At 26.3% G+C, this 9268-nt stretch overlaps 1 long non-coding RNA gene across 10 annotated transcripts in view; it reads right to left on the bottom strand.

Moving 5' to 3' along the window:
• LOC136080859 (uncharacterized) overlaps positions 1-2483 on the bottom strand; it is a 7778-nt gene extending 5295 nt beyond the window's left edge. For 4 of the 10 annotated variants that reach the window (XR_010638691.1, XR_010638690.1, XR_010638692.1 and 1 more), the window contains exon 1: positions 2297-2483. This is a non-coding gene — a long non-coding RNA (uncharacterized LOC136080859). The remainder of the gene's footprint in view (positions 1-2296) is intronic. The other 6 variants (XR_010638687.1, XR_010638689.1, XR_010638696.1 and 3 more) reach the window with 4 other exon arrangements.
• Between the last annotated feature and the right edge of the window lie 6785 nt (positions 2484-9268).

Raw genomic sequence — 9268 nt, 5'->3', positions numbered from 1 at the left:
GTTGTATTTTTATTTAATGTTGGTTAAATGATTTTAACCAGATACTCTGATGTTCCATAAGGTGGTGTGTTAATAGTGGAAACAACAGGACGCATTGGGTAGTTTTTTTCTGGTTTGTGAGCTTTGACCATTCCATAGATTCTAGGTGGAACGCAATCTGATGGATACATTTTAAAGTAAGTGGCATTGTCTAACTTACCCTGTTTTCTTAATTTACATAAGAGTTTTTGAAATTTAGTGGTGAATGTAGGTGTTGGGTCATTATCAATAATTTTACTATTTTTTATTTGTTCTTCTAATTTATATTTTGCCTCATTTTCGTTTAATAAAGCAAAACCTGCTCCTTTGTCAAATGGATAATCTTTAGGTCTGAATGCTTTTTTAGGTTTTGTAAAGAAAAGCGTTGTTGTTTTGTTAAATTATCTTTCAATTTTAGTTTTAATGAACTAGTTAGAATTTTTGAACAGTTTTGTCGAAGAATCTCTGCCTGTGTTTGTTTATTTTGTTGTTCGAGTTCTAAGGCGCAAGTTTCAATATTAGTGATGATGTCCATATAAGGGATATTCTTTAGTGACGAGACATACTTTGGACCAAGATTAAGTAGTTCAGTAGTTGCTTTATACAGATTAATATTTGTTAAATTAGTATAGCTGGTTTTAAAATTCGATTAGGAAAATTTTTTTCAAAATTGATTTTATAATTGATATTATTTTGCAATTTATAGTATTTTTCTTTCATTTCAATTTTTTTTTTAAATAATGGTAATTCTTAGATTTGTTTGTTATATTATTAATTTACTCATAATCATTAGATCCAACTTGTTATTGGAGATATAAATTTAACTTATCAATTAATTTCTTACTTGAATATAATCTTTCTTTTGCTTCGTTTTGAGCATGAATTAATAATTTTTTTCTGCATTCTTTCATTATATTTTCAGCTTTTTTCTAACGTAATGGACTTTTTATTTTAAACGAATTTGGAATTATATTTTTTGATATACATTTTTGAAGAAAAACAAGTTGATTTTTTGCGATTGTATTTCGTATCTTCAAATTTTGTGTTTTTTTTGTTTCATTGTAAATCTCTTTGCCATAAAGAGCAGTGATAAAATCTTTAAAATTCATATATTGTTTTATGATATGTATATAAATAAATTGATTTTAATAAAAAAGGCAGCGCATAACTATTTTTAAAAATATATTTTAGATATAATAATATATTTACAATATTTCGTTGACCTATTGTGGTCAGCGTCATCAGGTAATGAAAAAAACGTTACAAAACAACATAAAACCAACTGTTTAAAAAAGAAGACATTAAAAAGCAGAAAATATAAAAACCAATCAAATAATCTAATAGTGACAACAGTTAAATTTTTGTCAAAATTGGTCCCCAAGTTTTTGTTTTCACACTATCCCCGTCATCTCTATTTAGAACAGTTTGCCTAATACCTATCTCGTGTTGAATTCTTGCTTTATTTATCTCCAGGGATTTTCTAACTTTTCTTATCCTGTATTCTGGAATGACTGCAAAGGTTTTAGGATTCAGCCATTTAATTTTAAATTAATCAAACACTAGATTGTTATATATCATTGGAAAAGTTTTTAATTCAGTATTTTAAAGGTGAAAAAATTATCAAAATTGAACAAAAAGTTATGGCATTTTGAGTAATGAATTTTTGATATATTGAAGAAACTGTGATCAAATTTGAGGTTTTCTTAACTTAAAACATCATAACTTGGTCAACTCTTATCGAAATACATACAACTTGGTATCAAAAGATAAGTCTAACAAAGGGCAATGTATATAAACAAAGGGTGTACAAAGAGCGCTAGAGGGGCGTCTACAAAACTATTTATTATATTGAAAAATGTAGATTTTTTAAAAGAAAATATTATTATCCCACTTCGAATTTTCACGGTCTAAAACATCCACCCAACCAGCATTAACAATTAAATTGTCATTAAGAGGAAATTTGTGCTTAATATATTTAAGAGACGACTTAAAAAAATAGAAAAACCTCTTTAAAAAGAGATGTAAGATGATCGGAGGTGGCTAAAGAAATGTTGTGCTGAACCAAAAAATTTTTTACCATGACCTCAGCATTAATTACTTGATTATCTAATGTTGTGTCAGTTTTTAAAAAGTTATTTAAAGAAGATTGCTTTTTTAATGCAATAACATTTGCTTTGTGACAGTTTTTTTTTGCAATGATCAGATACATCTTTAATTCCTTGATGATGACAAGTTAGTTTTTTAACACACGGAACACAGTAAAATTGGTAAATATTACCTTTAACAGCCCTAACAGGGTAATCTTGGCACCATGTTGAGTTAAATTTGCATTTATATGTTTGCTTTGACGCCATTTTTAAAAATTCGGATTTGATTTATTTATTTGAATTTGATTTTATTTATTTGAATTTATTTTTTTATTTGAATTTGAAAAAACTCATTTGGATTTGAAAAAACTCATATTTAAAGCTATTTATAAGTCGGAGCCGGTTTTATGATTTGTTTTGTTCACTTAATATTCATTAGTTTTTGATGTAATCACAATCTTTTTCAGAATATCTATTGTTATTATTTTAAGCTAAAATATTAAGAGTAAATTGAAAAAAAAAGTTCTTCGGAAAATTTTTAAAACTTACCGTGAGAATTTTGGATCAACCGTGAGACCGTAAGGTTCGTTATAAAACCGTTAGTCTCACGGTAAAACCGTGAGACTCACGGTTTTACAGTGAGATTCACGGTTTTACCGTGAGACTCACAGAGAGTTGGAGGGTCTGTATACAAGTATCAACTTAATAAATATATACATACACACTACACATACACCTATCAAGAAGTGTATATAGATTCAGCTAAGTGAATCTATATAAACTTATTAATAAGTATATTTATATTTGTTAATAACTACATTCCTGAATCCTCTGCCATCCCTCTTCCATCATCAGGCCCATATGCGGAAGGCCCTTTTTGATTTAGGCCCAGGGTGGCTTTGGCGCCAAACCAAGAAATCGCTCATAGACAAATCTATATATAAAACAAAAATATTAAATGAGTGTTCGAAAAATTAAAATGAAAAACAAAAATTAAAACACAGTAAAAAAATTACCAAGGAGGTCTTGGTTTTCACTCTGGGTGCCAGATGGTAGTGATGACGTGGATGAAGCTAGTAAATTAAATTTTTAAAATTTTTAATATGAAATAAGTTTGATAAAAATTTTAAAAAATAGTGTTCATTTAGTAAAAAACCATTTAAAAAAACAAATTTACAACATCATTAAGATATATCTACCAAGTTCCTCCCTTTTGCGCCTCTTACCTCTTTTAGTGTCTAGAGTGTCTAGAGTGTAATAGAAAGTGAGAAATACCTTTTATATCGTCGCTTCAAGACAACTTGCACAGCATCAAGACAAGCAGAAGTCATTTTTTTAAGCTGGTTATCAATGAAGCTTATACGAGTGTTAGTGGTTAGCAATGGAGCATATATTGATTTTAAAATGTTAAGGGCAAGAGTATTCCCAAAAAATCTGTTCTTCTGCAAAACTGAACAGTTGGATTAGATTTACTATTTGTAATTATTAGCAAAACTTTTTTTCACTAACTGACTACCAGAAACATGTTCAAAAGTTGCATCCTCACCTAAAACATAAAACTTTTTCATTCAAAGCTCAGTAGAGAGTTATCCAAACAATGCAACCGCACACATTTCTTTTATTGCAGTTTTTTTACAAAATGCCTCTCTTAGAATTTCAAAATTTTACATTTTACTGTTCCAACAGTGAGGAAATGTTTAAACTCACTATAATGCGGCATGAAACTACACACTCAAGCAACATAAAACTGCACACTCAAGCGACATGAAACTGCAATTGTGTCAAGAGGGTGTAAATTGCAGTTCAGCTCATTCAAATTCTTGCCACAGGTTGCACAAACTTTGTTTATAGTAAGATGGTTGACTTCAACTCTTTCTGATATTGTGTTAGATATATTTCCAATAATCGAGTTGTGACATTCATCAAAGCTACTTTGGTAGTTTGGTATCAATTGAAGTGCATATATGACTTTCATAATCATATGCTGTTCCTCCTGGTAACTGATCTAGAGCAAACACAAAACATTTATCTTAAGATGTTAAGTTAATGTTATTAATGTGGACACTTTCTTGTGTTGTAGCATCAAACTTAAGAGTAGGATTATTATTATGCCCACTCTGCTGCTTGCAAATCTGGAAAACTGCCAAGTTCACGAGCTCTTTGCTCAACAGTACTTCGATGAGGAATATTTTTAAAAATAATTCCCATATAATATCCTATTTTGCTCATAAGATATGGAATGTTACTTGTTGGTTATATTACACAACAGCATATTATAAATTATTATTCTTATTGGTAATAAATGTTTTTACATCTTCTGGCATAATTACATTTCTTTCCTCCTTAATCTGGAGCAAATCATTCTCCAAACTAGCAACTATCCTGTTACTTGTAAAAAACAGCAGCATTATTCTTAGTTTTGAGTTGCCTTAACTTATGCTTTTCATTTAATTTCAAAGCCTTTTTTTCAGCTTTAAAGTGACGAATCTGCTGACTGTAATTTTATTTTTTTGTGTGTGTTTTTTCAGATCTGGTATTTCTGCCCTTAAAGCCTAAAAAACGTAATTGGTTTGGCATGCTGTTTAATTCAGCTTTTAAAAGTGCTACTTTGTTCCAACATTTATTGTAAGAGTTAACTTTTTTTGTTTTATAGGGCCTAATCTCTCTCTAAATATATGTTTAGTTACATCTCATTCGCTATAACCTGCAGATGTTGATGTTCAACTATTTAAAGGAGATAAAACATTCATATTGGTATATGAAACTTCTGAGAAGCCTGATGATAATACAATATTAGACAAACTTGATATATGGCTTGAAAAAGGTTTATTGCAAAATTCATAAAAACACTTACTTTGAGAAACGAATCACTATTTTTTGCAAATAATAAAAAAACATGCCTATTTCTGCAAACGGTATTACACTCTGTATTAGAGTCAATGCCTATTTGCAACAATTCAAAATTAGCAGTTACATGCTAATATGCTTTTTATTCTATGAAATTTGGTAGGTAGTAAGAAAAAAGGTTTTAAAGGTGAGAGAATATATTAAAAAAATGAACCAGCATTCCTTCGATATATACTTGATGTCCAAACAACGACAAAATTTTAACTAACTGGAGTAGAGTTTTTAAGTGTCTGAGTATGCTTTTTTTTCAATGAAATTTTGCAGGTAGTAAGAAAAAAGGTTATAAAAGGTTAGAAATATATTAGAAAAATGAACCAGCATTCCTTCGATATATACTTGATGTCCAAACAACAACAAAACTTTACCTAATTGGAGTAGAGTTTTAAAGTGTCTGAGTATACTTTTTTTTCAATGAAATTTGGCAGGTATTTAGAAAAAAAGGTTTTAAAGGTGAGAGAATATATTAGAAAAATGAACCAGCATTCCTTTGATATATACTTTATGTCCAAACAACAATAAACTTTTACCTAATTGGAGTAGAGTATATATATATATATATATATATATATATATATATATATATATATATATATATATATATATATATATATATATATATATACTCTAATTTTACCTAATTGGAGTATATATATATATATATATATATATATATATATATATATATATATATATATATATACATATATATATATATATATATATATATATATATATATATATATATATATATATATATATATATATATATATATATATATATATATATATACATATATATATATATATATATATATATATATATATATATATATATATATATATATATATATATATATATATATATATATATATATATATATAAATATATATATATATATATATATATATATTTAGTACTGCCTCAAAGCACCTGAAGTTTGTATGAAATACCGGTTTACGAGTTTATTGATTGCTATTGCTATGCAATACTATTATTTAATATTAACAATTGTTTCCATATGTAATTCAACAAACTTACTTATTTAAAAAAAAAAACACATACATTTATAAATATTAAATATCTTATGCAGTGAAATAAATAATAAATATTAAATGTTCTAAGTATATTACACACTAGTCTGATATTTATAATTTACAATAAGTTTCTCAAATATTCAATTTATAAATAAAGTACTAGACATTGTTTTCAAAATTTACTGAATAATACTGATCCATGTTTATTTGCTTACTTTATAAAGGTTAAATAATTACAATCGCTGTAACATGTACTGCAAGTACTGTTTTCTTAATTGGTGAGCCACAAGATACATTTGACAGTCGAAGGCTACCAACAACTCGTGAAGTTTTGAGAGTTTATTTTCACTATCATAAAAATAAAAAACTGTCACAAAAAGAAGCTGTTAAACTTGCAATTCAACAGCTACGTGAAATTAAGGCCAAGAGTACCATTGACTGAACTAAAAATTGTTATTAGAAAATTTGAGGATTTAATTGAGGATTTGTTAATGTTTATAATGATTTGTTAAAAATTTTAGGATGTATGTTAATGGTGTTGAATGACAATGATAGAATTGATATAACTGTTTTTAATATGTACCTATATATTTTTTGTACTGCAATTGAAATTTCTAGAGCTTTTGATATATAAATTGTAGGATTATTTCTTTAGGAACATTGGAAAAAGGCAACTGTCTATCTTACTTTAGTTAGTATATTTATCGTCCAAAATATAGTAATTTTAATTTGAAGATATAGTAATATTAATTTATATATTTTTTCAAGTTTAAACTTCAATTTTTTTATTTTTGCTATTTCTATTGTTTTATTTTATAAACTGGTATTATATATTATATATTTTTATTAAAAGGATTATATTTCATTCAAATTTAAAAATGTCTTAGTATTATATTCTTTTTTTTCTTTTTTTTAGTTCATACTTAAGGTTCTGCCCTTCTTCATTATTTTTATTCAATTTCTCTACTGTTGAAATATGGTTTAAATTTAGTAAATTTTCATAATTTAAAATTTACTTTATTGATCATTTACCAACAGTTTAGGTTGTAAAATTCTATTTAACACAATGTAAGAATAACTTTGTTTTCTGGTAACACCACTAAATGTTTTTTTGTAATTATCAATATATTAGTTTTTGTTTAACTTTATTTTTGTGTAACTCTATTTGTCATGACTTTTCATGGCTTGTGATGGTATTGTTCATAACTGTGTTTGTCATGGCAACAATATTTTTTTTCACTAGTAGTATAAAATAAAAAAAATATACGACTTAAAAAAATTGATGTTTAAATGTTTTATGTTTAAATGAAAATGATTTGAATGTAGCATACATACAAAACATACAGGTGTTTTGTAATTTATTTTTCAAGATTAATATAACTACTTTAGATTACTTGCGAAGCTGCTAAGCATTTCTTGATAGCACAATCACTAAAGACCAGTTTTGTAAATTGGATACTGATATAGCTTATTTAAAAACTTAAGTAAACTATTAGCTAAATAAGTTAAAAAAATTTTTTTAGAAGTTAAAAGAGTCCAGCCTCGGAGTTTTCGGTCTCGGAAATTTTGAAAAATATATATTCTTTTTATACTTATAGAGATTTTTTATGTTCACCATTTTCGAATGGCTCTGTCGGTGAATGAAGTATACAAAATTTTGTTTACAGACTTGCTTCTCCTTGCAGGGGCTATGTTCATCAAGGTTTGTAATGTCTCGTATTCTTATTTATAGGAAAGAAAATTGCTTTAATATTTGTTTTTGATAAATGAATTTCCTTAAAAAAATTACACCTACTCTTTCTATGTATCAAATTTATTACAGGCCTTAAGCGTTCAATTTTAAAATTTACAAACTAATTTTACAAACTAATTTTAATTGAAATTTACAAACTAATTTTACAATTTTATTTAGCGTATATATTTTTTAAAATTTACAAAATTTAAAATTTTAAAATTTACAAACTAATTTTACAATTTTATTTAGCGTTCATATCTTTTAAAATTTACAAATTTTAAAATTTTAAAATTTACAAACTGATTTTAGACTATAAGAACCGGACAGTAAATTAAAACCAAAAAAAAAAATTAAAAATAAAAAACGAATATTTTTATTAAACCATTTAAAGTAAATTAAATGTTAAATGACTAATATTTCCATTAGAGCAAGTTAATAAAATTTAATTATATATAAGCTAAATATAAAACGAACAGCTGCACAACACTATATATACGTAATTTAAATATAAACAAAAGCTTAAATGAATAATTTCAATGAACCGAATAAAATAAAAATAAATATAAACTAAAATAAATTTAATATAAAACGGATATTTATAATAGACCATTTTAATTTAAACTAAATAGTAAAAGAATAACTACAATAAAACGTATATACTAATTTGTATATAAACTGAATATAAAATTAGTATTTTAAATAGGCCATGTAAATTGAACTAAGTAGAAACTAAATTTGAAACAAATTATTCTACTGATGACCGTATAAATTAAACTACGTTTAAAATTACACCATTAATTTGTATTTAAATAAACAAAAGTTATTCTTAAAATAAATATAAAACGAAGAACCGCATTAAAACATATTGACTAAATGAAAATTAAACATAACATAAACAACACTCTCTAACCATGTCAATAATACAATTTTGAACCAGACCATGAATTGCATCAGATCACAGTATCCCTACCATCTGTGAGACATCCATAATACGCATCTATAATGCATGTTTAATATGGTTGTGGTTCAAAAATCAAAGTATTTGCGAACATGCAGATTCATACACATTAAGACATTAAATGAAATATAATACTTTTAGAACACTACAAACACAAAGCACAATAATTTACACAAACTTACAGAACATTGAAATAACACTTACTTAAATCTAACTTAAACACAACTCAACTCTTAATAAATCACTGAATAATACTCTCCTCTTAAACACCACCTCTCACTACTGGACACCTGTCCAAATATTATAGTTTATCTACCACTCCCTTGCACTTACATAACACATTTCTTCCTTCTCTTAAAACTATTACGACCTGATGATTCCATATAAGCGGTGGAACTTTAATAGATTTCGCTGCTGCTTCCACTATTAATACATTTGAAAAACCTTGAAAGTTACTGTCAAGTGCATATATTTCTCCATATTTACAACCATATGTGTTGAGAGCAAGCCAATGGTAATACTCATTAT

Source organism: Hydra vulgaris, chromosome 05 (genome assembly GCF_038396675.1).
Source record: "Hydra vulgaris chromosome 05, alternate assembly HydraT2T_AEP".
Classification (NCBI taxonomy): domain Eukaryota; kingdom Metazoa; phylum Cnidaria; class Hydrozoa; order Anthoathecata; family Hydridae; genus Hydra; species Hydra vulgaris.
This window is presented reverse-complemented; position numbering and strand designations above follow the sequence as displayed.